The sequence below is a fragment of the Sorex araneus genome, chromosome 11, assembly GCF_027595985.1.
Source record: "Sorex araneus isolate mSorAra2 chromosome 11, mSorAra2.pri, whole genome shotgun sequence".
NCBI classification, from domain to species: Eukaryota; Metazoa; Chordata; class Mammalia; order Eulipotyphla; family Soricidae; genus Sorex; species Sorex araneus.
In genome coordinates, this window is record NC_073312.1 from 53,080,650 (window position 1) to 53,105,522 (window position 24,873).

Sequence of the window (24,873 nt, forward strand, 5' to 3'; positions counted from 1 at the left end):
CTGACCCCCCAAAAGATTTAGGGCAAATTTATTTATTTTTGCTTTTTGGGTCACACCTGGTGATGCTCAAGAATTACTCCTGGCTCTGCAATCAGAAATTATTCCTGGCTGTGCTCAAGGAACAATATGGAATCCCAGGGATCAAAGCTGGGGCTTGCAAGGCAAATACCCTACCCGCTGTACCATCACTATGCCCCCCCAGGGCAGTTTAGTATGAGTTCTTAATTCTAGTAGATTGTTTTCATGGAGCTACTCAGAAAAGAGGTTAAAAAAAGAACTCTCTTGATCTCCTATTTCTTTTTTTTTTAAATGGCTTTTTGGACACCCAGCAACGTTCCAGGGGTACTTCTCACTCTGAACTCAGAAATTGCTCCTGGTAGTTCTTGGGAGACCATACGGGATGCTGGGAATTGAACCTGGGTCAGCTGCATGCAACGTAAATGCATTACCAACTGTACTGTGGCTTCAATCCATGGATTCCCGATTTCTTTCATACATATACTCTGTGACTTTTGTAAATAAATTTTCATTTAGAAGCTGATAACATTTTGACCTTTTTCAAAAAGCAATTTACATCAATGATGCTATTTATTAATGTTGTAATTTGGATAAGGGTGTGCCATACATACTATGCGAGGCGAAGTTTGGGATGCTGAGAGAAATAAGACCTCATTCTACTCACTGTAAAACAATGCAACAACAAACCTTTCTGTTTCTATATGGTTTGCAGAGCTTTTTCTTTAAAGTTCTAGATAAGGGGCAAAAGTTGTTTAAAACATAAAAATAGTCCTGTAGTTACCAATGCTTACCTTTCTCCAGCTTTCTGTTTTTAGCATGACACCTCATTTGACCCTCATAACAGCACTCCCTGTGATAGTAGCTTATGCTTTTAAACCATTTTCTCCATAGGGAAATTGAGGCCTCATTTATCTTTCCCATCACTGCATATGTGTTAAAGGGGCAGAAAGGGAAATTGAACATAGTTCTGCATGACCGTGTAGACCTTGCACCCCACATCTATGTAATATCACATTTTGTAGTTTTTTTTTGTAACAGTTGACTTATAATAATTTTGACTCTCTACTAAGTAATCAAATTGAGTTTTTCACTGGAAAACTTTTTTGGCAAAATATATAGATAAAACTGTGCTTTTTGTCAAATAATTTCGTGTTTCCATTCATTTTATTTTGATATTTCTAATTCCCTGCCCCTGAGCCTGGCTGTCTTCACTGGGGTCCCTTGGAGAAGGGTGGGTTGAGTGTCCCTCCCCGCTCTGAGAAGAACCCTGGCAGCTAAAGACCTCCAGAATCCAGCCACAACCATGCTCAAGGCCACTCTCCACATGCTCAAACGAGCCTGACACATGAAGGAACCGGCAGAGGAACCCAGGTGTGCTGGACCTGAGGCTGAGATCTCCAAGCCTGCTCGGATCAGGACTAGGCCTCCTCCACCGAGGTCCCCCTTTTTCCAGTAGCTAGGCTGCGCGACCTCTTATTGTCTAGTTCCCCCTCTCAGAGAACCTGGCAAGCTCCTCGTGCATATTCGATATGCCAGAAATAGTAACAATGATGGGTCTCATTCCCCTGACTTTGAAAGAGCCTCCAATGTGGCACCATTGGGAAGGATGAGTAAAGAGAGGCTGCTAAAATCTCAGGGCTAGGACAAATGGAGATGTTACTGGCACCCGCTTGAGCAAATTGATGAACAATGGGATGAGAGTGATACTGTGATACAGTGATTCCTAATTCCCTTATTTGAATGTACACTTTTCTTTTTATTCAAAGGGATTTTTAAATTGTATAGACACTTATGTACTATAATGTATTTCTTGTATAGAATGTAAAAGCTTGAGCTTGCCTTCCAAAATCCCTTCTCTTCAAATTAATGGTGTAGTGGGTTATATGTTTTTGGACATATAATTAATTTTTTCTTGATATCTATTTTAGTATTATTACAAGCAAAACATTCTTGAGAATAAATTTACTTTGTTATAAATATTTCAGATTTAAAGTTATAAAGGTTCTAGTCACACCGTTTTAGCAGAACTGTAGTGGTGTTCTTTATGCACTTAACCATTTTATTTATTCATTTATTTTTTGAATTTTATTTTAGGCTCTATGGTTTACACAGTGTTTAATGTAGGGTTTTATGAATAAAATATTCCAGCACCATTGGAATCTTTACCAGAGAGTGTCCAGTCCCTCCACTACTGCAACAGTGTCCTTCCTCATTCCTCAGCCTGTGGTGAGCTTCATACAGAAGACCAGTTTTCAGTTTCTGTTGCCTTTGGGCATTTGATCGTTCCCTGCTAGGTTTCTTTATTTGCATATAAGAGAGATCACTTTGTGTTTGCCCATTGCCTTCTGACTAATTGCACTGCACTCAGCATGAAATTATCTAGATCCATCCATTCATGTAGACGCAAATTGCGTGATTTCATCTTTTCTTGTAGCTGAGTAGTATTCCATTATGTATGTGTATACCATAGAGGTTCTTTGACCAGTCATCTCTTCTTGGCCACTTGAGTTGTTTCCAATTTTGGCAATTGTGAATAGTGCCATAATGGACATAGTGCAGGTTGTGATTTTGGCCCTTGAGGATGGAATAGTTGGGTAATATGGAAAATCAATTCCTAGTCTTTTGAGATGTGTCCATATTGTTTTCCAGCAAGGCTAGACCGGTTGACATTCCCACCACCATTGACTGAAGGTCCCTTTTCCCCATATTAATGCCAACAATGTTTTTGTTGTTGTTGTTATTGTGATATGTGCCAGTCTCACTAGTATGTGATAGTATTTCATTATTGTTCTGATTTCCTTTCCCTGATAATAGGTGATGCAGGCATTTTTTCACGTATCTTTTCGCCATCTGTATATTATCTTTGAGGAGGTTTCTGTTCATCTCTTCACTTCCCTTTTATTGTGGGAGTTGTCTTTTATTTTTCCCTATAAAGTTATATTAGAATTTCACGTATCCTGCATGTCAATTCTTTATCAGATGAATGGTTGAGAAATATTTTTCTCCAATCTGAGGGATGGATATCTTAACACTTCTTTTTCAGTCCTTTGTTAATACACCTTTGTCTTATATTTGGATCAGATCTGTTCACGCCCAACAGGATATAGTCCCTCTTATTATTGTCTGGGGCTTTATGATTGCTAATGTTTTATTGCTAATATATTATATTGTGGGCTGAAGTGATAGCACAGTGGGTAGGGCGTTTGCCTTGTACGAGGCCGACCTGGGTTTGATTCCTCTGCCCCTCTCGGAGAGCTCGACAAACTACTGAGAGTATCTCGCCTGCAGGGCAGAGCCTAGCAAGCTACCCATGGTGTATTCAATATGCCAAAAACAGTAACAACAAGTCTCACAATGGAAATGTTACTAGTGCCTGCTCGAACAAATCGATGAGCAATGGAATGACAGTGATACAGTGATATTATATTGCTAATATAATAATTTTTACAGTATTTATACACATGTATGTTTATATACAAATATGTCTATTAGCAATTTTGGATAAAACTGATTGTTTTTGGTGTATGCATAAATTTTTGAGACATTTTACTTGAAAAGCTACAATAAGATAAAAATGCTTAAATCTGCAAAGACCAATTGTTCAGCCACAAATAGTAGACAAGATATATATACCATTGTCTAAGAGCAATGAGTCACCAAAATGTTCTTGTAAAAACACTATACAAATTTTAATATCCTTATGAATATTAAATAAAAATGGAATATATGTGGAAATATTCCAAAAACCATGAAATGTGCTTTTTCATAAATACCACTCATCTTTCAACATAAAGATGTTGTAAGAAATAGATATCTGAGGAAAGACTTATAGTGAGTTTTGTGTGTGGTTGTGCTAGAAGATATGACTGAGATAAAAATGAAAAGTGGTACAAGAATGACAAAAAGATTTAACTTGGGAGCCAATACTAATCCATGGTAATGCATGTATAGAGTGATGGATTTAAGAGAGAATGATAACAATATTTTAATTAATGGTCCTCAATAAAAATGGAGAAAAAAGAGAATGAGGTTGAAGATGTCTCATTGGGGATTGCTATGATTCAATGACTATGTCTGCCAAAGGAAAGGAAGAAACAGTGACATCCATGCTATAAATTTGCCATCTGTAGAATTCCTACTATATAAATGAGGAAAACACAACTTATTGTTCTACTCTTATTGGAACCATAAGAGTAGACTGATATTTGTGAATTTATACATATGAAAAAGTCAAGTTGTTATGTTCATAAAGAGCATCAATGACAATGACTTACCCTGAAGCTTGCACCCAAGCTTTATGGTCTGGATTGATTTAAGCATTAATTCTCTTAGTTAAACTTTACTAATTTACAGAATGTAGAAAATATAATCCATCCCACACAGGTCTCAAAGAATCAGACATGATCATAAGCAATATATGGTAACTATTACATCATGGAAAATGACAGTAGGTATTTAGAACTCCCATCCAAGAACAAAAAGAATGCTGAAGATAAATTTCATGAGAACATATGGGCTACAAACCAGAGTACTACCTAATTAATCATTGTAAACTTCAAAGTTGATCATAGACAACTGGTTTCAGGGAAAAACTAAATTATTTACTTTATTTTGTAATGATTTCCTTGAGGCACAGTTGATGCATGCTTTCTTACAACCCAACGTAAGCTGCGCATACTCATTACACTAATACTTGCTAGTTCATGTGGCATCATCATTACAGAAAAAGGGATGATTATCAGTTATTGTATTATTTTATGATTTGGTAATAATTTTAATGTTTACATTTAAAAATTCATGAATTTTTTTAGTTCTTTTATATATATGTAGTCATGTATATGATTAAATATTGCTTCTTCAATTTAATGCTAGTTTTACTCTTTTGATTTACTTTCTATAAATTTTTCTCACATTATGTAATAAAATCACTATCTAACTTTTTAAAATGTGATAAGGAAGATATTCCTCTTGATAATAACTGTGTGCATCTGTATGTTGGTGCATGTTCTAAATCATTTGCAGTAAGTTTTTAGGTTGAGTCTCTTGTTTTTCTTGCATAGTTGATAGCTTCTACAAAAAATGAACATGTTTTGCTTTCTTTATGATTATCACCACTTTGTGTTATTTTATATGTGTTGCTCTCCAGGTGTCATGCTTGACTTTACACAAAAATAATTTGCATTAAACATAAAATTGTTGGGGGATATCTATTTTCATTTTATGGAATATTTTGTGGTATTTTTTTATCAAGGAAAATGATAGCATTTTATCAACTTTATTCCAAGAACTATAGGATAAGATTATTTTAATTTTATGACTGATTATATTAGTCTAGCCTCTCATATTCAACAGCCTTTAATATTTTATATTTCAGTGTTGACATCTGTTTCCTAATAATTTCTTTGAATTGTTGTATATGTTGAGTAAGTGAGCCTACCTCTAATTCTTTGTACCTGTCTGCATGTGTCCTTATGTGTACATTAACATTTATTCCATTTTAGGGACAGTGTTATGATTACTCCAGAAAAATAATTTAGAAAGCATAATTTATTCTCTTTGCTCTGAAATAGTGAATGAACTTCAAATTGTTTATTCTTTTAAGCTTTGTTAGAAATTTGTGAAAATATTTTGACTTAGTATTTTATTTTCCTAGTAGAAATTCTTAGGCATCATTTTAATTATGTTTTATGGAAAATAACCTGTTTTAATTTTCCACTGTTTAGTTACTTTTGCTAAATTAAATCTCCATGTTTTTTATGATTTCCCAGTTTTGTAATTTTGAATTTGATGACATTTATGAATTGTCTCTGTAAGAGTTTTTAATGTATTCAATAAAATGCTTCTATATTTAACCTCTTGAATTCTAGTCTTATGAACTGTATGTTTCTGAATTTTTTATTGGAAGAAAGAAACAGTGTATGTATAAGATATTTGCTTTTTTAAAAAGTGTATTTATTATTTTCATTCATTCCAATATTTTAGTTCTCTCTTTTTTAAATATGGACTCTTCAGGGGCCATTTTATCCTCTCTGTGTTGTTCCTATTTTAGTATATGTGCTGCCAAACCAAGCACTATAATTCTCATTTAATTCTGTTTTTATTTTGTTACTTCATTTGATCTTCTATTTCTCTTAATATGTTTTCTGAAAATTATCTCTTTTTGGTTCCTTTAAATTTTTAATTTTCTGGATGACTTGCTTCATGTAATTTTTTTCTTCTGTCAGATCACATTTTACTTTTTTTTATTTGTATTAACACTCGCTCTCCAAGATCTTACATTGCTGCTTTGATCTAGCTATGCCTCGGGATTGGACAGGAGGGGGAGCAGGGAGTGGATTAAAGGAATGGATTGCAATGAGAAACCAGAATATTTTTCTAGACTATTTTTTTTCCAGCCTACTATTTTTCTATATAATGTAGAAATATTCTGATATTGTACTGCCATGAAGACTTTTCTACAAATGTACCTTCTTTATGTGGTGCATATGTTTGGAGTGACCTCTCACACTTGCAAGAATAACTCATTCCATTAATCATTTATGCTTCTGCATCTCAAGATGTGCCTTGGAACTGCAGGAATCAGTATCCCTTTCTGAGATCTCTCATCGTTACATCTACTTGTCATTGAAGTTTCTGTGCTTCTTTTCACTTAGTCTTTGTCCATCTCTCCTATCTGTCTTTACACAAGTTTTAAGGTCTGTAGATTTTACCTGTTTTTTACTTTTGCTAAAAAGTAATCTTACATGATCTTATTTTCTAATTGTCTTTAGATGATTTTATATGGTGTTCAGGAAAAAAAAGAAAACTTTTTATTCACATAGCTGCATTTATGTTAGAAGTTATAATTACTATTTTTGTAGTGATTTAATTATGCTTTGAAAATTGTTTGCTATATATTGATAATATGAATTTAATGTGAATCACAAACTGCTGAAAAAAATTACACTTAAAATACTTAAAAATTTTCTAGCAAATTTGGGCTGGAGCTATAGTATAGCGGGTAGGGCATTTGCCTTGCATGCGGTCGACCTGGGTTCGATTCCCAGCATCCCATATGGTCCCCCGAGCACCACCAGGAGTGACTCTTGAGTGCATGAGCCAGGAGTAACCCCTGTGCATCACTAGGTGTGACCAAAAAGAAAAAAAAAAACCAAAAAACCGAAAAATTTTTTAGCAAATTTTATTTCAAATAAATAAAAAATATTTCAAAATAACCGTAACTAGGAATAATCTCTTAGCACAGAGCCAGGAGTGTACCCTGAGCACCAATGGAATGTGCCCCTACAAAAACCCAAACAACAGATTTCAAAAAAGAAATCACATTTAAATAAGAGAAATGGAGGAAGGTCCATTCAATTTAAAAATATTTGCTACTCTTTCCTTGAAAACAGGATAGTTAGAAGAATTATGTATTTTTGGTGTCAAATAATAGTAGTACATATGTTAAGAACTCATAAAATTAGGCTGGCAATATAAAAATGATATATCCTCCATATATTGCTTTCTCTAAAATACTTAAAATTTCTGTACATTTAAAAAATAACTTGAATGTAACTAGTGATATTTCATGTAATCTGAAGATTTGATTATGTATGAGTGTGATTGTTTTTTTAAGTGAATAGCTTGGACAAGCAAAATTTAAATGATTTGGTTAGAAATTAGAATATATTTTATATATCAATAAATTTGTACTTAACTTCCAACATAAATTATATCTCTTGTGACTTTTCTATTAGTTATGGAGTTTTTTACAGTTTCTCAGATAATAATTCTACAGCATCTACATATCTTCATTGTATATAGTATTTAGAATGAACAGCAGGAATTTTCTTTCTTTGGAAATGCTTCTTTTCAGTTATTTGAAACCAGTATTATGGTAAAAACTATCTGAAATGTATTTGGTTCTGTTTTATTTCTTGAATACGTTTGACCTGTGAAACAGAAGTTATGCTACTTATCGAAAAGAAAGTTATGTAATTAAATTTTCATCTGTTTCATGGTCTTAACTGATACAGTATTCTTCATATTTCTGTTTTCTATTGCTCCCATGTTTAGTACAATGTGAATGGAAAATTAGGAGTATAGAATTTTCCTAGTTGACTTAGTTTGAGACTATAAACACTAAATGTCATTTTCTTCCACTTTATGATAAACACTGAAGAGGAAATGAAGGGCTAGCAGAGCCAGCTGTGTTTATACACTATGGGATGTCCTCAGTCTCCTCTTTAGGAAGGGTCTTTTAATTTTAACTAACCACATCTAGCCATAGGCTATTTTTTGATGACACAAATTCAAAGAAGGAAAAACACACGTAAGTAACTTACAAGGACCATAAAGCTTTTCATATACTTTTTCTTCATAGGAAAACAACTTTCCATACTATCATGGAATATTTCACTTTGTAGTTTTCTACATTAATAAAATAGATGACAATAATTCTTTCAGTACCTGTCTTATATGATTGCTTAGATCAAATATATGACTTCTTTTTTTTCTTGCATATCTACTTTCTAATCTTCTAGGATACAACTGCAACAAGTTGATGGATTAAATTATGACAAGATGGTCCTTCAGAAAATAATTTTTAAAAGTTTTATTTCAATGTGACAGTTTTATAATAACCTGGAACTTTAGGGAGACTAGGTACAGTCTCATAGAAAGTGGACTGTGATTGGTATCCTAACCCAAGTATATAGAAATTTAAGGCCAATGAAATGTAATCGCTGTATTTAAAGGGCTTGATCCACGTCAGATTCAGGCAATTTCAAGGCTTGGAATTGCTCATAGAACTGAGATGAAAACAAGCAAGGGGAAAATTGAAAAGTATTCTCGATTATTTATGAATGATGCAGAAGTATCCGAGTTTTTGCTTTATTGCTCTTAGCCATCTATTATATAGTAAGATTGTAACAATTTATCACCAGAAAATGTTAATTTCTAGTTCCTTTAAAGGAAAGGAGTTAACTTCTAATTCCTTTAAAATAAAACATCAAAGGTTTCTTGAAGTACTTGGGAAAAATCTATTCTCTCACCCCACCTGCAAGAATGAAGTTATTCCACAAAAACTAGGAAAAGACAATAATGAAGTGAAGAAGTCCTATAAAAAGGGGGGATTGGGCTTCCAAACTCTTCTCTGAGGCATACACTGTGACTCTGATTTACAGAAATCTAGGAAAAATGCTCTACATAGGAGAGGAAACCAGATGTCACCTTTACCAAAGTTATGTGTTTATATGATATTTAGACAAAACTAAACTTAGAAGGCTTTTGTTTGGCTTTTAAAATAAGATAGTATTTACTGTTCATGACACACAAGTCTTTAGGAGAATCTTGTGTTGCATATAATGAGTGAGTACCAGAAGTTGATTTTGATTGCAAGTTCTCATCTCATATGCCTACCTTTGTCCATTATGTCCATCATTGTGGTGCCTGCTCCGTTTCTTCCTTTTTCTTTCTTCAAATTATTGCCCCCTTAGTTCTACAGCATTGAATCTGCTGCTTCATGCAAATATAAACAAACTTGGCTTTTCCTTCAGGATAAATTCATTATCTTTCTCCACTAGAGCCATTTTGAATTTGTAGCAAGGTCTGTGAATCTAGGTAACAGTACTCAGTGGTTTTCTAATCTTGATAATGTCCCTTTTTCCCCAGGATCTCTTGTTCCAACCAGTAAACTGAAGAAAATAGTAGGTCATAATATTCTTAATAATCTTAAGTAAATCAATATTCATGAAGCACTTAGAATAGTTCCAGACCATCAGTTTCCCTTTGTGGTTTTGATTTCTATTGATGACTGTTCTTTTGCCTTGGATTCTTCAAAATAATGCAAAGGAACCTTACCCTCCAGTTTGATTTTGGATGTGAAGACCGATCCAAGGAGACATGGAAGAAGCAGTTTTTTCCCTCAGAGATGGGAGCTTTTTGCTGAATCTTTTTAGTTCATCTACTCAATAATTAAATGAATTATTTTTTTGGGGGGAAGGGTGGAGGGGGTTAGGCCACATTGGTGGTGCTCAAGGCTTACTCCCTGTCTGCACTAAGTGACACTGTGGTGGGGCTTGGGGACCATATGGGATGCCTGGATGGAACCCTAGGTAGGACGTGTACAAGGCAAGCACCATACCACTGTACTATCTGTTCAGCTAACTAGTGTTTGCTTTTCTTTTTTTTTCTTTCTTTTTTCTTTTTTGCTTTTCTGGGTCACACCTGGTGATGCTGAGGAGTTTCTACTGGCTCAGCATTCAGGAATTACTCCTGGCGCTACTTGGGGACTATATGTGATGCCAGCTGGGATCAACCTCGATTGGCCGTGTGCAAGGCAAGCACCCTACCCACTCCGGCCCTCCTAATGTTTTCTTATGTTGATGGCACTGTGTTGTCTTAGTAACTTTATGTCAGTCAGGCCTAGAGGATTTAAAAAAAACTTTTAATATTTTCTGTGTTTTTATACTAAGTTTTGTGGTGCCAAGGAATGACTCTAGGCTTTCAGTCCTTTCAGCATTCGTACATGCTGCCCCTGAGCGGCACTTCTAGCCTGCTCATTCATGCCAAGTCCAAGCAGCTTGGGAAAAGCCTTGTCATTTTTCAGTAGAGGCAATTAATAGTTTTAAACTCATCAGCTTTATGCCAAGTGTACATGTATTGGGATAGAGCGATAGCACAGCAGGTAGGGCGTTTGCCTTGCACATGGCCGAACCGGTTTGATTCCTCCGCCCCTCTCAGAGAGCCCAGCAAGCTACCAAGAGTATCTCACCCCCATGGCATAGCCTGGCAAGCTACCTGTGGTGTACTCAATATGCCAGAAATAGTAGCAACAAGTCTCACGATGGAGACGTTACTGGTACCCGCTTGAGAAAATGATGAGCAATAGGATGACAATGACAGAAGTACAGTTGTATTATTTTTCATCATTAAAATTAGCCATTTTAATCACATATTTTCTATGGTTTGTATATTTTAATAAATTAGTTAACACTTCTTTTCTCACTGTTAGCTTTTCCATTAATCGCTATTCAAATAATTTCTGAATAGAGATCATTGCTATTACATTATATACTTCCACTAGACTTCATCTTTGATGCAAAATAGGAATTCTCTAGATTTTTTGTTTTGGCTTCTTTGGGGGGGTCCCACCTGGCTATGCACAGGGCTTACTCCTAGCTTTGCACTCAGGAATTACTCCTGGTGGTCCTCAGGGAACCATATGGGATGCTGGGAATCGTACCAAGGTTGGCCGCATGCAAGTCAAATGCCCTGCCCGCTGTGCTATCACTGCAACCCCTCTGTAGATATTTTTAACCTTGATATATAGGAGAATAAAATGGAATGCTAATTGTTGAAATTTTGATGGATTTTTAAATATTCTCAAATGAAATATCTGCCATTTAAAATTTAGTAATGTAACTTTATGTTGTTCTGTGTTAAAAAAGCAAATAAGATATCATCTCACACCACAGAGACTGGCCCACATCCAAAAGAACAAAGCAACTGGTGTTGGCACAGATGTGCAGAGAAAGGGACTCTTCACTGCTGGTGGGAATGCCGACTGGTTCAGCTCTTTGAAAAACAGTATGGACACTTCTCAAAAAATTAGAAATTGAGCTCCCATTTTACCCAGCAATACCACATCTGGGAATATATCCATAGATGCCAAAAAATATAATAGAAATGACATCTGCACTTGTATGTTCATTGCATCACTGTTTACAAATAGCGAGAATCTGGGAAAAATCCGAGTGCCCGAGAACAGATGACTGGTTAAAGAAACTTTGGTACGTGTACACAATGGAATCTACTATGCAGCTGTTAGAAAAGATGAAGTCATGAAATTTGCATATACGTGGATCAACATGGAAAGTACCATGTTAAATGAGTCAGAAAGAGAGGAACAGACATAGAAAGATTACACTCATTTGTGGAACATAATAGAATAGAAGACTTATACCCAAGAACAGTAGAGATGAGTACCAGGAAGATTGATCCACAGCTTGGAAGACAGCTTCATATGCTGGGGGAAAAGACAGCTCAGGTAGAAAAGGGACCACCAAGTAAAGGGTGCTTGTCAAAGCCGCTCGGGATGGGAAAAGTGAACTGAAAGTAGACTATAGACCAAATGTGATGGCCACTCAATACCTATATTGCAAACCACAGCACCCAAAAGGAGAGAGAGAGAGAGAGAGAGAGAGAGAGAGAGAGAGAGAGAGAGAGAGAGAGAGAGAGAGAGAGAGAGAGAGAGAGAGAGAGAGAGAGAGAGAGAGAGAGAGAGAGAGAGAGAGAGAGAGAGAGAGAGAGAGAGAGAGAGAGAGAGAGAGAGAGAGAGAGAGAGAGAGAGAGAGAGAGATGAGAGAGAGAGAGAGAGAGAGAGAGAGAGAGAGAGAGAGAGAGAGAGAGAGAGAGAGGGGGAGGGGGAGGGGAGGGGAGGGGAGGGGAGGGGAGGGGAGGGGAGGGGAGGGGAGGGAGGGGAGGGGAGAGGAGAGGAGAGGAGAGGAGAGAAAAAAAAAAGGTAATGCCCTGTCACAGAGGGGGGTGGGGGGATACTGAGATCATTGGTGGTGGAGAATGGGCACTGGTGGAGGGATGGGTACTCAATCATTGTATGACTGAAACTTAAGCACGAAAGTTTGTAAGTCTGTAGCTGTACCCCATGATGATTCATTAAAAATTTTTAAAAAACAATACAAATATTTTAAAAATAAATTTAAAATGCACAAACATTTTATATTCATGTGAATGGAGATATATAAGATGTCTTCAGAGTTCATGTTTGGGATGGTTTTAGTAGTGAATAAGTCAATTGGCTATTTTGAGTTACTGGCAAGGCAACTATATCAGACAATCCAGGATACTTTCAAACTGTAACCTGATACATAGTTGTCCGAGTAGTATCACTCTAATGTTGCGCTGAATCCTGGATAATATTTCCCTAATTCATATTTAAATCCATGTTGTTTTAATACATATCAAAATTTCACTGTATTAGTTTTTTAAATAAGAATAATCATAACTATTTTTTAAATCTATGAATCAAAGAAATATATATGCTGTTTGAAATAGAGAGGATTATAATTGAGAAATATATATGAATGGGATTAAAGAAGCAGTATTTGTAAGTAGAGAGATGGGTATTTTTTTTTCTTAAGATTCAAGCAAGTTCATACCAGTGAATAAATTGGTGAAAAATGTAACTACTATCGTGATATTCATAGAACACACCCTTATTTTGTTTTTATAATATTATGGTACTAAAACCCATATTTATAAATAGTGAATGCATAGATTGCTCAATAAATGGCCAGTTTACAGTTATTTATTTCACTTTTTTTTTTTTTTTTTGCTTTTTGGGTCACACCCAGTGATGCTCCGGGGGGTTACTCCTGGCTCTGCACTCAGGAATTACTCCTGGTGTGCTCAGGGGACCATATGGGATGCTGGGAATGGAACCTGGGTTGGCCAAGTGCTAGGGTAAAGCCCTACCCGCTGTGCTATGCTCCAGCCCAAGAACCAGATAGCTTCTATGCAGTTATAAAAACATATGGAATTAAAATAACATGGATATCGAGCAGAATTAAAGGGCTAGGAAACTGGGACTAATGCCATAGTACAGCACGTAGGTCATTTTCCTGCAAAATGGATGACGTGGGATCCATCTCCAGCACCCTGTATTGTCCCCTACTCCCACCCCTCAGGACTGATCCCTGGCTGTAGTGCCAGGATCAAGCAAGCCCTGAGCACCACTCATTGTGGCTCCAAAACAAAAAGCAAAAACAAAATTGTGTGTGTGTGTGTGTGTGTGAGAGAGAGAGGGGGGGGGGAGTAAATGTATGAACAGCGAGTAGTTATGTGTTGAGAACTAATGTGTTTCACACTGTTCTCTGCTTCATATTTATTTATTAGTTTGCATTATCCTCAAAATCCTGCCTTATTGTGATGTTATACAGATGGTGAAACAAATAATCAGAGTCGTAGAATTTGTTGCCTAAAGTTACAGTAACAGTAGTTAATGGAGTCAAATTTAAACCCAGATCTCTTGATCTTTTTTAGTTCTGTGTGACCTACTTTGCACATAGAAGTGTAGAGCCAAATTAACTGATTATACACATATTTGTGAACGTATACGTATAAATCACTAGATACTGAATTCACAAACCACAGAGTTGTATTCAGGTCATATCTGTAGTCTAAAACAGATTTTGGGTTTTCTTGCTCAACAAGAAATAGTTCAATAGTTTTATGAACTATACAGTTGAAGAGTTTCTTGTCAGCCAAGTTAATACAAAAATTTGAATAAGAAGATGTTATAGAATATCATATTTAAATGCAAGAACCAGTCTACAGAGGAAAGTGCATAAGAATTATTTTATTGAGGCTTAAATTTGAGTTGTCTAAGCAAATGAATGAAGCAGTCTTGGGCAAATAAGCTATATACTAATACACCTGGTGAGCAAGTGGTTCAATAGAGATTAACAAGGTGGATGAGAATTATGAAGAGAGTGTAAATAAAATAAAGAATTAATTTAAATAATCAGTGTATGGGATTAGTGAGATAAATACTAATAGTGGATAATAAAAAGGCATTCTAAAAACGGAACCTAAAGGACAGATAAGCTATGTTGTTCCATGGTCAGAAACATTGGATAAATATGGGAATATCTGAGAATTTGCTTCCTTTTCCCTTTCTTTTGCTTGGGCATCAATACTACCATTGAATATAGTGGCTGGGCTTTAGATTGTATTGTTCTGTTTAACCATTCAAACCAACTGAGTTTCAATCTGTACTTTGCCTTAGATGTATTAGTGAAGTTTACAAAAGTGATTTTCAGGTTTTGGGGTTTTTTGTAAATATTATAAAGTTTTTTTAGATCTCTAGTATTCTGTTTAAAAAAATACCCTTTAGCAATAATGTGTAAATGTGTGAATGCAAGCAGAAGAAATTAAAGCAAAAAATGCCGTTATGTGTATTGTAATGACAGGAGTATTATGAATAAATAGCAGGAAATACTTATGATGTGCAAGTTCTTAAATTTATTCCCGTTCCCCTGCCACACCACTCAGATTTAACTAGTTTCTTGCTAAAACACTTTGACTAACACCAGTGTGTCAGAAACTAATAAATAATAGACAACACAATTATACTTTGGTATAACTCTAAGAATTTTTTTTAATTAGGGCCATGTCTAATCACCCAAATTATTCAGAGAAAGTGAAATATTGGTCTTCAAACTAAATGTAATTTGGAGAAATTAACTTATGCGAATAGTGGTGGGTATTTCTGGCTGAGCAATATTTCAACGTGCTGGATCCAAGCCTGAGAGCCATAATGTAATTTGGTCACATAAGTAGAAAAATCAGTGTCAGAACCCTATGAGTAAGAATCTAGCACCTCAACTTAGTCCTATGAAACAAGTTCATTTACTTGATGAGTCCAGGAACATCTGATATATCCCACAGGCATTTTGGTTACTCAGATCTTCTTTGGTACTATAAAGTGAATGAAATATGAATCTGTGTCTTATATCAAAGAGGAAATTCCTAAAGTCTGTAGTTAAAATTCATACCATTAAATTGCCACTAAATGTATAATCAGATGTTAATTTTTAGAATTTCTTTACCTGCCTGAATAACTAATCTTGTGGAGTGGAGCCATGTACAGACTAATTCTTCATATATAGATATCCAATATTTTCCTGTGGTAATATAGAATTGAGTTATTTTCTTTTGAAAATTAAGTATGCATTCCCAAAGCATCAGATTTAGTTGTGATTCTGAAAAAAAATTTAATGAAGAAAGGACTGCATGACCTTTGGAAACTTCCTTAAACTTAAAATTCATCTTTCTCCTCTGTTAAATAGATTAGTTATAATGGATCTCTATACAACTTTGAAATTCTAGCATTTGATGCAAAAAAAAAGGGGGAGGTCCTGATTTAAATACTAGTTTGGAATAAGTATTTACAACAGGAAAGTCATTTAGTTTGCAGTTGTATCTTAAAGATCAGTCTTCAACTATTTTCAAGACCTAATAGCCTACAAAAAAAACAGAAAGATGGGGAAAATTGGGAAGTTATGCTGAGGACAAGAGTAATGTGATGAAAGGATCTGTATTAAAATTTTTTAAAAAATGTAAATATTTAACCATCATAATGATTTTGTCAGAAGAGAAAATATTCATTAATCAAAATTTACTTCTGATTTAGTAAAATTATTATTAAGTATGATAAAGGAAAGTAAAAAATGTCACTATTTGGTAAAGGGAATTGCTTGAAAGTAGGAGTTGTAGAAATGAACTATAACAGCATTTCTTGAATAAAACCTTTCAAAATTTCCAGGAAAGAAATTTTCAGTTTTATTTCTTTGTCAGGTTTTGGTGGAAACATCTGCTTTGTAAAAGGTTTGCAATTCAGTGGAAGAATCACACAAGTTTACCAACCCATGTAATTTAGCCCCTTTAATGACAAAATAAAGCTTAATTCAGGGCTGTTGGTGAGTGAAAGAAAATCAATTAATCTATCATCAAGGTCAGTGGCTACCAACCACCGCTCTTCAGACCAATGTGACAACTGTTATTGGTTCACAGGTGTAAAATGTTCAAAAACCACTGGCTTAGAGGCTAAGGATCACCAAAACTTTATCAGAAAAATTTTTGCTTGAATTATATTTCAATAATGAACAGGACTGAGCCTAGACTGTTACTTAGAAGTTATCAGTTAAATGTTAATCTAGACAAGTATTTAATAATAATTAGTTAAATGACAGAAGTGGTTGATAAAGAAGTTGCCCTGGAGACAATTGAACATGATAATTTGGGGAATGTAGGTATTTGAAAAGGATGAAGCATAGTGTATTTTCTTTTATCTCTATGACTCAGGGAGCACCTCATCTGCATCAAAATCACCTGCAGGTATGCTTCAATATGTAAACTTTTGGATCTACCTTTTAAGGCCACTAAATAGAATACACGGGAAGAGTTATAGGATCTTGGCCTTAATAGTATATATTTGCATCTCTGGTGATTGTTGATCTATGATAAAGACACATTTTGTTTTTGTTTTACCTGTGGTTCACAACCTGCAGTTCTTATGGATCACTTCTGGCAGTGCTCAGGGGACCATGTGAAGTGCCAGAAAAGACAAGTTTTATATTATAAACTAGTCGAAGATGAAGATCATAAACTAGGTGAGGATTAGATTATGACAAGGATCAAGGACACGAAGAAATGCTAAAGAATTTTCTTTGATTTCTTTGCATTGTGTCAAATTATAATTTGAAAGCATGGGTTGTCTACACTGTTGCTTCCATTATTGTTTCAGGTCTTCATGTTTCTGATTAATTTGTTTGTTTGTAAATAAGATGGTTATAAACTGGAGGGGGATGCTCACTTGAGATGGAGATTAATTTCCAAATTTATTCCTACTTTCCAAAAAAATAAAATCCTCTTCACAAAATGCAGCAATCACACGCCAAGGAGAAAGGTATTACACTTGTTAAATGTTAAATTACCATTATCATATTTAATCTATTTATGCACAATTCCTGCTTAATACCAAATTCAGGCCCTTTGCATATTTATGGATTTGAGCATGAGACAGATCATGTGGGAAAGAACATAGTTCTTAGTAGAAGCAGCACTCTGAAGTTTTACTGGGGCACTTCTGATGGAGCTGGTCATGGACACTGTCTTTGTAAATTGTTTAAAATGGAAGCTGAATGCCTACTATTTATTCTTCTTCATCATCATCATCATCATCATCATCCCATTGATCACCAAATTTCTCTAGCAGTCTTAGTAACATCTCCATTCTTCCTAGCCCTGAAATTTTAAAAGCCTCTTTCTACTCATCCTTCCAAGGATGCCGCATTGGAAGCTCTTTCAAGGTCAGGGGAATGAGACCCAGCTTGTTACTGGTTTTGGCATATGAATACACTATGGGGATTTTGTGAGGCTCTCCCATGTGGGCAGGAAGCTTTTGGTAGCTTGCCAGTTTCTCCCAGAGGGAGAAGTAGGCTATAAACTTCCGGGAGCTTGCTTTTAAGTCTCTGGATGTTAGCCATTGATGGGATTACACGGAGCCAGGGGCAGTCCCTGGGTGTGACCGCCTAGCTACTGGAAAATGGGCAATCTGGGTGGAAGAGGCCCAGTCCCGATCCGAGCAGGCTTGGAGGTCTCAGCCCCAGGGCCCACACACCTGGGTTCCTCTGCTGGTACCTTCATGTGTGAGGCTCGTCCGAACATGTGGAGAGGGGCCTTGAGCATGGCTGTGCCTAGACTCTGGAGGTCTTTGGCTGCCGGGAGCTCTGCTCGGGGCAGGGAAGGAAGCTGGAGCCCATCCCCTCCAAGGGGCCCCGGGGAAGACAGGTGCACAAGAGACTCTCTGCTTATTCTTACTGGTTTTTAATATATGACCTTTACACTCAATTCAAATCCATTACTTTCAAATTATTTTTTCTATACCTTAGATGTATTGTGATGAGTGATTGCTATTATAAAAGTAATTTTTGTCCTGTGTCAATACATGAGATTATATTTAAGATCATCCTATCTAATCCTCAACATATTTTTTGGTACATACAACCAAGTTTCTATGTTCAAATTTTCTGAGAGGTTTTTACTCTCTGTTGCATGCAAATCCATTTATATCTATCTAAAAATCTTCTAGTCTTTCATTTTCCCTCTTGAACATCAAGTGTCAAAATTTTTTGAAAGGATTAGAGAAATATACAGGTTTTAAGGCACTTGCACACAACTCACAACACTTTAATCCCTGGCAACACATGTGATACTCTGAGCATCAGGGGTGATCCCTGAGAGTAAAACCAGAGAAAACCTTGAGCACAGGCTGGCAGAGCCCGGCAGAGCCCAACCCTTATCTCACCTGTCTAATTTTAAGTTTGTGACTATTTTCCTCTGTCACATCAAACATAATTTTGATAGTTTGAAGTCACATAATTGTGTCTTCAGATTGGGCATCATATTCCATAGTGTCAAGGCATGTCAAAGCAAGCTCTTCATGTGTTTGCTTATTCAAACTCCATGATTTTCAGCTTAGATGTTAGAAATTACTTGATGGAAACTTATTTTAGAGAGAAGGTACAGTCTGGAAAAAATCAAACAGCTGTTCAGATGGATACAATGTGATTCTTGGCCTTATTAGCCACTAATGAGGACATCTTATTCATCAATTTATACTTATTTTAGTTATTTCTGTGCTCTGATTAAGTATCCTTGAATTGGATCCATTCATCCCTGAGACAGGTTAATGTTGCTTACATTTGAATTCTCTCTTTACTTCACTTCAAATATCAGTTTTCAATTTCCTGATTCTTTGCTGTTTCAATTAATCAAGTGCATTAAAGATGAATAATTAGTTGCACTGTTCCTATAGTAACAAGTGTCACATTCTGACAACTTCAGAGACAAGGTTGGTTATTTTGGGCTTTGTTTACACTTTACAAAAATAAGGATAGTGAATGTATTTTTTTTCTTTTTTGTTATCCAAAATGTTCTTACAGGAGACATTGTCAGAGTCCTCTGAAGGTTAGATTAGAACTCAAATTTGGTTATTGGTGGTAAACTTAGGAAAACAGTTATGTTAATGTTCCATTTCTTTAAAGACCATGATAATATAAGAATATTATTTCTTGTGTCTCTCCTAGGAAAGTGGTAATAGTCCTGAGCATGTGCTGACAGTAACAGAACATGCAGAAGTAGTTATTCTACTAAGCTAAGTTTTAGCCAGTTTTATTTATTTAATACTTAAGATAGGCCCAGTCCTATGAAAGAAGTTGTAGATGCAAGATTTATAGAGAAATACCGTGTGTGTGTGTGAGTGACTGCATTTTACATATGAGTGGGGAGTTATGCCTTTTCTTCTTGGTCTATAATTGTACTGCAACACAGAATATACTTGTCTGATAAATGGTGTTTGTTTTTACTTGTTGGCCATGCCAGGTGATTCTTAGAGGATACATATTGCATGCTTGCTAGTGGCTTCTCTTGGTGGTGCTGGGGAACTGTTTAGTGCAAGGGATCCACCCAATATGCCCTCATAAAGGACATGTGGTCCAGCCCCTTGAGATACCTCCCTGGCCTCTAGCAGTGTAAACCTTAAATTCTCTAGTAACGATAATCATGTGGAAAGTGAGAGTAGGGAGGATACCTATAATTATTATCAAGGAAAAAAGACTATAAATTGGCCTTTGGTAAGATAGGATTGGTCTTTAGCAATCTTTGCAGGCTTTTAGAACCATCTGTACCTCAGATAGAGGCAGTTCAGAAAGACGTCGAAAATGACTAAATGTTTGTAAGTGGGAGATGGAAAATGTAAGAAATGAAATGAGTATGTGGTCAGGCTAATATGTTACATTTACCTGCTTTTTTGTGCTTTTTAAATTAGTGTGCACATTTTCGGTCAATTTTATAATACAACATTCTTTCTTAAAAATCACGTTCTTCAAAATTTCACAAAGCAACTACAGACTTTTAGGGAAAATGGGATTAGGGGCTCAACACTCAAAACTTTCATCAGGAACATATAAAAAAAAGATAAGAGATGGAAACCTGTTATGTTAGTAGCACACTTTTACACATGCTAATTACTTGAAAAATATAGAGAAACTATAATAAGTGTATATATTTAAATAAATATTAGTATTTTGCTTTGATAAACATCGAAAGCATGCTAAAGGAATGAAGTGTTTAAGTTAGGAAGAAGAACAGTAGTTTAAATTTATTGTAATGAGGGGGTTTGAAAATGTATGAATCCAGATAGAAAGTTTTAATTTCCAAAATGAGTGAATAGGTGGGGAAGTGTTTCTTTATATTCTTCCACAGCTCAAGTAAGTGCAGTATAGTTTTACGCTAATGAAATTGTGTAGAATCGAAGCTGAAATTTGCTTTATGCTTAAACTTTCCTCTGATATGGGAATTGTATTGGAATAGCTTTGAATTTCATAGCATGCACAATGTATGTGAAGATAATACCCCCATGATTTCTCCAAATACTTATATTTGATTTTGATTTTGTTATGGATGTCCTTCTTGTGTATTCTAATTATTCACCTGTATTCTTTTCTCGATTTGGTGATAAATTTTGAGTGCAAAACCTTTCTATTATATGACTAATTTCTACAGTATCTTAGCAAGGTGGTTTATAAAATAATCCTAAATACTTTTTGAATACTCTTAGTCATGAAAGATCTGAAAATATTGGCAAATGTAAAGAAAATAAGAAAAGAATAGTTTTGAAAATAATATAAAACATCCAATGATGTGTTTTGGGGTGAGGTTTGTTTTGGTGGTGGCCTGGGGATGTGGGGCTGCAGGAGATCAATCAAACACAGAAGGTGCTTGGTCACTGAACTGTATATCCTAGTGTATGCAGCTGCATCCCTGGAGGTGCATTATAGAAAGTTGTGTTTACAATGAGATTGTAGTAGACCACATACAGGATTAAGATTCAGTTTTGAAATAGATTTGAACATGCTCAAAACAAACAGTAAGAGACTAAATCATCCTGGTATACTTTATCTAGTATATAGCCCAGTTGAAGTGATAGCACAGCTGGACTGGAGTGATAGCACAGCGGGTAGGGTGTTTGCCTTGCATGCGGCTGACCCGGGTTTAATTCCTCTGTCCCTCTTGAAGAGCCCGGCAAGCTACCGAGAGTATCCCACCCCCACGGCAGAGCCTGGCAAGCTACCCGTGGCGTATTCAAAATGCCCAAAACAGTAACAAGTCTCACAATGGAGACGTTACTGGTGCCCGCTCCAGCAAATCGATGAACAATGGAACAACAATGGGACAGTGTTGCAGTGCTTCAGCCCAGTTGAAATGAAGTAGGAACTTTAGAAGAAAACAAATAACAAAGGGATGACTTGAGTAGTATATTTCAGAAGTGAGAATTTATATCATTCTTTTAGATAAGCATTGGACTTTAAACTGGTTTCCTGTGAAGCTCAAGATTAATCTAGAATGTTCTATCACAACTTTGATGGTGTAGAAAACAGACAAAGCCTTGTTATACCTTTCCTTTCATTTCAAATTCCGACCTTATTATTCATGAAATACATAATTTTCTGTCATCAGATGTAAAGAGTTTGCCTTAAGCACTTGTGACTTTGGCCAAAAGAGTGGGAATAATGACCATGGTGATATTATGCATGATTAGCATGGTTGAGCAGTTTTTTGGTTTTCTTAGTTTTAATTGGAATATTCATATCTGCTTCTCTTCCTTTCTTTGCCACTTGACAGTGGAATTCCTGAGGTATGGGAGGGCCTCTCGTGTGTATGGCTTAGGAGATTTTTCACATAGTTATCTCATCGTAGAACTGACAGTTTAAAGGGAGGCCTTTGGTCTGCACTGCCTGTCGCCCATAAAACTGTAGGTATGATCTACCAGTCAAATAAGCAGTCAAATTCACAGTTTCAGGTCAAAAAATTTAAGAGCTGTTCTCCCATAAATGGGCATACGTTAATTTAAAATGTTCAAAGCACCAGTTGGAGAATTCTCAACCTGAAATGTAGTGCTATCTTATAAAAAAAAACCAGCAATTTTATGTACAACTGACAGTGTCTATAAAAATTGCATTAAAGCACTGATGGAAGAAAGAGTACTGCCTAACATAAACTCAGCTCAATAATTCAGTGGCTGTTATCCAATTTATAGAAAATGCAGTCCTTCAATTTTTCTAATGTTTTCATCCTTTTGGGCTTTTTCCTCACTAGCTATTTGATGAGGATATTTAAGTTAGAGGTAAATGGAATCTGAGTCAATTACGCTAACAGGTATAGTTTTAATTAAGGTGTGGTAGAAAAGAATGTTCAAACTCTCAAGTAGGATTTAGAATCATCTGTAGATTTTTGTAAAAGTTATTCCATGAATATTTCTGGAAAGGAAATTCAAACACTGTGACCTAGGAGAAGAAGGTGAGGAAGTACCATATATCTGACAATGCAGAATAATACAAAATCACAGATACAAACAGATGGTGACAATTTGAATTAAAGCATCCTTCTTCCTACTATTTTGTTTTTTTTTTTCTGGGATAAAATTGCAAAGAGATGCAAAACAACTAACCAAATGTCTGTACCTGTCAGCAGTCTGAGAAAGTTGAAGGGGAGGTATCACCTCTGTGCTGAGTTAATAGACAGTTAGCATCCTCAGTGCAGATAACTTATCAGGAATGGTACTTGTTTGCCTATACTCAAAGCTCTGCTGATAGTGGCTTGTTTTCTTTTCACCACTAGTATCAGCTGGTACTGATGTTGTAGCACAATATTAATACAATAATTTTCTGACCTACACAAAGGCAACAGAGTTATTTTACTACATTTTTATACTTTAGTGACTGTAGTGGTGTCCCAGCAAGGAAGTGATAGAGGGAAGAACTTGATTTTTTTTCTTCTTCTGACACCCTGACATCGGTGTCACTGCTCTTCTGAAGCAGCTTCCTCTGCAAACTCTCTTGCCAGGTGTTGCTAGCCACACCTGAACTTACTTTGACTTTTGAGTGAGAGATAGCTGGCAATTGCTCTTTTGCTAATCCTGGGTTATGTGCTAATCCAGGTGGTTCTTCTATATACTACCCCAGTCTTTCTTAATTTTTTTGTTACTTTTTAAATATCCTCAAACGATTCCTTTTTTTTTCTTTTTTTCATTTTGCTTTTTGGATCACACCCGGTGATGCACAGGGGTTACTTCTGGCTCTGCACTGAGGAATTATTCCTGGCGGTGCTCAGGGGACCATATGGGATGCTGGGAATCAAACCTGGTTGGCCATGTGCAAGACAAACACCCTACCCGCTGTGCTATCGCTCCAGCTCCAATATCCTCAAATGATTCTGACATAAGAGTGCTCTTTCTTTTTGAGACTCCCTGGTAAGCATTGCTTAATCAGGATATTAAGTAACAAAGAGAAAAAAAGGAATCTAGTGATTTGTAAAGAAGGCAAGGACTACTTCCTCTGAATAGTAGGAATAAGAAAATATCTCTGAAGGTATGAGTACTAACACTTGAAGAATTGGAAGACTTATAAGGTGGAAGTTACTGGAAAAGACAAGCATTGTGGGAAGACAGGCATTTGCCAGAATCACAGTTTGAAATTCAAAGGATTTTAAATAAGTGCTTGATAAATTTTGATACAGTTATAACCTTTCTTTTGGGTAATGGAATGTTCACTATGTTCCTTGTTAGATTATGACCATCTTGAAGACAGAAGACATGTTCTGTTTATCAATGCACTTCCAGTATTTCACAGTAGAATGGTTGGTATATTTCTGGCCTTTAAAATAGGCCTGAATAGGGGGAAGGCATTTAAAAAAAATAAATATTGAAAAATAAAATAAGTGCAATAAAATGTCCTAAATGAACTCTTGGAAGAATAAATTACATAATTTCTGTTGTGTATAGATTTTATCTTAGTCATTAGATCACTTAAGAAAATACCATACCTATTCTGTCTCAAATATTAAACATGATGCCATTGAAAACAAATATAATTTACTGAATGAGTTTATATCCTGCCTTCAGAAATATCACATGTTCACTTAGTTTTTACTCATCTGAAGAAGAACTCACCTTGGAAGAAAACTTTCTATAGCTAAGAGACTGTTTGGGTTTGAGAAGGGCAATTTGGTTCCTTCACTATTTATTGTCAAATCTGGTGGTTTTATAGAGATGCTGGTGGGTATTCTGTTCTTTAGAATAAAAGTGATTACTTTCCAATGACTTTCACAAATGATGTATGTATATAAATTCAGAATTATATACTTGCCACTAGGTATGAAACTTAAATTCAACTCTCATAAACATAATAAATAGCCCCAAGAAAAAGTCCCATGTTTGTTTTGTTTTTGCTTTTT

The 24,873-nt window shown here is 35.7% G+C and overlaps 1 protein-coding gene and 1 non-coding gene across 3 annotated transcripts in view; one reads left to right on the top strand and one right to left on the bottom strand.

Annotated features, from left to right (window-relative positions):
* PRKG1 (protein kinase cGMP-dependent 1) overlaps positions 1-24,873 on the top strand; it is a 1,291,607-nt gene that overhangs the window by 194,727 nt on the left and 1,072,007 nt on the right. The gene's annotated exons all lie outside the window — the stretch shown is intronic.
* LOC129399456 (U6 spliceosomal RNA) lies at positions 5,990-6,091 on the bottom strand. Its single transcript, XR_008627099.1, has one exon. It is a non-coding gene; the product is annotated as a U6 spliceosomal RNA (small nuclear RNA).